The following is a 5,452-nucleotide window of genomic DNA, read 5'->3' on the forward strand; positions in this document are numbered from 1 at the left end:
GCTCCATCCTCTCCTGCTGCGCCCTTCGCCTCCCCTGCTTGCATCTTGGAGGCGGCGTAGCCGCTGCTTTCGCCTCCCCTGCTTGCGCCATGGAGATGCCATAGCAGCCGCCACCGGCTGACGAGGGACACAACGCCGCCCCACCATGAAGCTCGTGGCCGAGCAAGGCCAGGGTTGCTCCCCTCGGGCCGTCCTCTCCTTTGCCCGGAGCAGGCCCTTCCCTTCGCTAGCAGGCCAATTTCTATCAGCATTATCCCAATTTTTTCCACATCTCTCTGGGTTCTGTTTGGTTCCTTCGCTGCACACCTCTCTGGATTCGTTCCTCCGTTGATTTCCATTGCCTCTTGTTAGAATCATCAAGGCGCACGCATATGAACTGATTAAATTAATTGCGAAGTAGTGATGTGGGATTTTATAGAGAAAATCAACTGCTTTGCTTCGTGTGTGGGAGACGGACGACGTGGGCTTTTTTTCTCTTCCGGGTTGATTCTATACAGACTGCGGGTTGATTCTATAAAAAGTGAGGGGCTTTTCTGCAAATTTACCAAAGATTAGTGCCACCTTGGATATAGAAAATAAATATAGACGTGTTGAAGAAAAAAAACTGAAACCTCCTTGGCCTCCACCTGAGTTGGATTGGACGCCTTTGCCATCTGCACGCGCATACACAGAAGAGACATGAAAACCAAGCCAAATCATTTTTTTATTTATTGCATGGATGGCAGGGCAATTCTGAATATAAAGTGACTCCAGACACTTAATTCTATTGAACCATCAAAAGAGATGCCACACTTCAGTTTCTACAAAAGGGCCCTAGTCAACATATTAACATCATGGGCAATGTTTTTGAATGGCTGAAACGTTACAGTTTGGCAAAGAATCCTGAATTATAGTTGCCTGAAACCGACATGTTTCTGTGAACATCTCAAACTTGCTGGACTTGATGCCTAAGATATTTTCAAAACGAATTGGTAATTTTTCTTTTATAAATTCAGGTTAAGCTAGCATAGTTATGGCCTGCAGCCCATTGATGTTAGCCTGGCTAAATTACAGATTTATTCGAGTAATAAAAAGAAGAGCACAAAAAGGAATAACAAATTCACTTAAATTTGTTAGTCAAGTCAAAACCTGCGGGAACCTGATTTTTTTAAGTTACAGATATATTTAGATGCATAAGAAATATAAAACTGTGAATTGTGTAGGGTAATCTGTCTTACAAATCACCCGGGAAAAAAAGTCTTAAGATTATTTGCCAACAGAAGAAATAACCCTTGTGGCCATGTCCTACATCATAATTCATATCACATGAAAAGATGGACCAGGCCATTCCCCTCAGAAACTCTAAACTGACTTGCATGTAGCAATCACATAGACTACTAAATCAGTCTACAAATTTGAGCTTACAAAACTTTGCTGCTGTACTAACCATCCTCCATCAGTTTTCTCATGCTTTATAAATTAAGTACTGTCACTTATTTCAGTCATGCTACAGAACAGAATCGGAGACAAGAGATAGGGGACAAACAGGGGATTCCATCCAGTGAATATGAAGGCAATACATTACCTCTGGTGTAGCCGAAGCAGGCAAAATTGGACGGTTGGACAGATGGTCTTGTTCCTCCGGCGAACTCGGCACTTCCTCCTCCGGCGAACTCGACGGTGACATTGTACGTTGCGTCAAAAAAAGCAATTTGGACGGGCTTTGATGGAGCTTATGGTCCAAGAATGCAATCTAATGGAGATTTCGGCCGAGGACTGCTCCTTCTTATAGCAAACAAGTTGTATTTTCTGGTTGTGTTTGTTGCCCACTTGTCTCCTCTGAACTGTGCCTTTGTGTCGTGAATGGTAGCGCTTGGCTCCGTGTCTATGACATATGGTAGCGCTACAGCTCTCCTGATCAGCGCGCTCCTGATCAAAGGCCAGGGAATAGCTCATTCGAGACTGCTTGGTGTTGGAGGACACGGCCTCCCATTGTCCATCCAAATCACGGAATAGCTCGTCCGAGATTGACAAGGATACTGAGGAGGTCGGAGAGGATTGGCGGCGGCGGACAGGTCACAGCGAAGCGCGCCCACGACCGGAAGGAGGTGGCCGTGGCGGCAGCAGAGGCTGGAGGACGCGAGCCTCGTCGCGGCCGCTCGCAGGGCCATGCCCTTGTAGCGCGAGATAGGGGGAGAAGGGGAGCACGGTAGTTCATGGCAATTTTTTACCTCGTCTCTGGTTGTAGTTGGGCCATGATGCTGTTTTGGGCAATAGATAGGCTAAGGCCCAGGCGGGGGTGGCCAGCCTATGCGAACCGAGACGGGCTGCTGGGGATGAAAGAAGGATCGAGGAAATGAATCGTCTTTTTTATACGACGTGGTTCCCGAATTAGTACCACCTCACGTATATGTTTTAAATTTAAACTAATAAAAATGCCCGTACGTTACAACGGGAGATACAAAAATAGCTCAGGTCCTTAGTTAAGGCCCCCTCCCTAGAGCAGATCCAGGTCCTCTATTTCAACACGATATCTCATCCATATCGCCGCTTATTTTCCTTCCCTCCATGTCGTTGGCATGTGTAGAACACATAGTTTATGATGCGATAAACATCTCTAACAGACATTTAAGTGTGTAGGTTCCAGAACGTGAGACTTTTACAATGTCAAGAACATAGTAAAAATTGTTGTCTGTAGCTTGCGACACTTGCAGGTAGTAGAGAGGAGGATGAAGAAGTGGATGGGACAATGGTGCGGGTGCGGCCAACATCGATGATGATCTGGTGATACACAAAGGAGGCAAAGGCAGCATGGGAAGGGCAGATGACTTAGGAGAAACACATGGGTGGGGGTGGGATAGGAGGCATTTGATAAAAATGGCACACATTTCCTTTCATAGTACACTTAGGAGGCATTTAACTGAAGTTTAGGGTTGCATGAGCAATAATAAGAACAAGCCTGACACCTTGAGGATTCCCATGTGTCTACAGTAATACATATAAATGAAGCACTCTAGTGTGAAAACTAAAAAAGATAAATTGAATCTCAAATTCTTTGTGTCTTGACATCAGGAAAGGAAACTAAGCAATGGTGAGGTCGAATATAAGAATTCAATATAGAAAGCATCATTGTTGTAAGTTCGTTTATTGTAACAATTAGGCTAATGCACAGGATCAATCAGCTAAATCTCGCAGTCGAGGACCTACTTGACCAGCTTTCCAGCAAGCGCCGCGTCTTGGATGCGCGGCTGGGCGAGGTAGTACTGTCACAGGTTGAGCGGTTAATTAGAATTTTATGAAACAATAAGAGATAGAACAGTATCTGTATAATTATTCAAGGAAACTCTGTTGAGCAGTTAATACACACGACACATCAAACTACAATGCATCCGCAGTATATGACAACCAAAGACATTCGCATAATCTAGAAGACAGCTATGCTATCATATAGATGAAGAAGGGAAGAAAACAGAGGAAATCTGAACTCACATCATTATACTGTTTAGGCTTTGCTTCCTTGTCTCTACCACGTCCTTTTTTCAGCTCTTCTACAGGTTCACCTTCTTCCACTTCAACAACTTTCTCTGACAGATAACACCACCAATGTCAGCAACCAAGATGAAAATAAGCAAAACATTGTTCAGCGCCAGTGAGAGACATAGCCAAGCTACATTCGTGACCTGATCAATCTTTTCAAGTTGAAATTCAAAATAGAGGTGTGTCTTTGTGAGCAGATCGTCCAACTGTTGCCTTCAGATCAAAAGCATCCTACCTTGCAGCTTCTCTTCCCGGCCTCCTCTTCTGCCTCTACCTTGCGCTGGGTTTGACACGAACATAAAGATGGGGAGAGAGGCACGAGGCGGAGCTGCATGGCCGCCTTCGTGGGTCGGCCGCTTGGTGTGGGTGCCCGCCTCAGCCTACCCGCTTTTCCCCTACCGTCGATGATATTTCTCCCGACGACCGCGGCGAAACCATCGATCTGCCAAGACAAACATAAACTGATAATCTGAACTTTGTACCAATTACTCACTGATAAACTCAACGTACCAGATGGCAATGGCATCCAGAAAAATCATTCGCCTTCATGCACGTGCAATGCAGTTCATAACTGCGATTTGACCCCCATCATATGCTCCAAGGCATAATATTACGTTTAGACTAAAAGGACATGCAACTTTGTTTTCATCAAGGAACTGAATGATGTCAATTCCAGACCGCACGTTTCTTCGGTTCAAGAACAACTAACACCAAGGGAGTTCAGCAAAGATTCTACATAACATTATCAAAAGATCAGTCCTAGTTTTTTCAAGCGGAACAAATACGAATATTTTAGGAAAAAGGTTCAGTAACAAAGAGAGATTGTATTTTTACCTTGGAAAATTGGGATCCTGTATGAGCATCAACTGCGTTGAACGGATCATGGAACAAAATAGTTGTCAGCATACATCACAATGCTCGGGCTATCTGAATCCTTTGTTTCTGCCTGCCACTAAGAGTGCAGCCTCACTCTCCAATGATTTTGATCTCCAAGTATTTCTTTAGCGAATACCACTCAAGGACCCTGCCATACTCCTCACTCTCCATCTCCTTGCCGAGCAGTATGTTATCCTGAATTTTGCCGCTCTGTATCCATGCCTTGTGGCTGACATATGCCATTGTTCCGCAAGTCTTGGCCTCTCCTAATAGCTTTGGCACCATACCAAGAATTCAAGTGATCAAACTTGATTTTCCAGAGCCGACCGTCCCACAAAGTGCAACACGCATGCCTTGCCGAGCTTGAAAATTCAGATCCTTCAATGTTGGTATCTCAGGTGAGCCATCCCAGGAGAAGCACCCATTGCTGACCTCAGTTGCAACATTGGAGCTACCACCTGGTAGCCTATGTATATCATCCATCAACAACTCCTCAAGGCATAGGAAAACATCTGGATTATCCTGAGATGATAAAGCAAACATAAAGCAGATTGCCATTCTGCAATAATTAAAATCAAGACTCTATCCCGGAAAATTACCATGTTGCAAAGAAGAAGAAAATCTGCTGAAATTAAAGCGCCCCTGATCTAGATGGATGAGATGTTGGTGGAGGTACTGGTAGGCCAGCGACGAGTGAGCAGCCAGGCCGCTGTCCATGGCTTGCAGGTGGATTAGAGCGGGGCTGTAGCTGATGGCGCTGGCGATGTACAACCACGGTGCTGCACAGGCGAGGTGAGGGAGACACGGGGGAAGGCGCAGGCGATGGCGGCCGGGAGCTGCGAAGCCGGTCGTGGCCGTGACTGGAGCTAGGTTTAAGGAGAGGCCATGGATCGAGGCGAGCTCGAGGGGGCCGAGAGAGAAGGAGTAGAACGGAGATGAAAGAGGGGCAGGCGGGCTGGGGGAGATCACCGGCGTGCCCCTCGTCGGCGGTGGGCGGTCTCCGGCGGAAGGCGCTGAATCGGGCCGTCGGGCGCCGGCCGGCGCAGAGGGGATTTTTTTA

The 5,452-nt window shown here is 46.3% G+C and overlaps 1 long non-coding RNA gene across 1 annotated transcript; it reads right to left on the minus strand.

The window, feature by feature from the left end:
• Nucleotides 1–2,910: 2,910 nt before the first annotated feature.
• Nucleotides 2,911–5,452, minus strand: LOC119363852. The gene is made up of 6 exons (XR_005174484.1): nt 4,992–5,452; nt 4,351–4,914; nt 4,027–4,248; nt 3,752–3,958; nt 3,469–3,563; nt 2,911–3,242 (listed from the first exon to the last, which is right to left on the minus strand). It is a non-coding gene; the product is annotated as an uncharacterized LOC119363852 (long non-coding RNA).

This window comes from Triticum dicoccoides, chromosome 2B (genome assembly GCF_002162155.2).
Source record: "Triticum dicoccoides isolate Atlit2015 ecotype Zavitan chromosome 2B, WEW_v2.0, whole genome shotgun sequence".
Lineage (NCBI taxonomy): Eukaryota > Viridiplantae > Streptophyta > Magnoliopsida > Poales > Poaceae > Triticum > Triticum dicoccoides.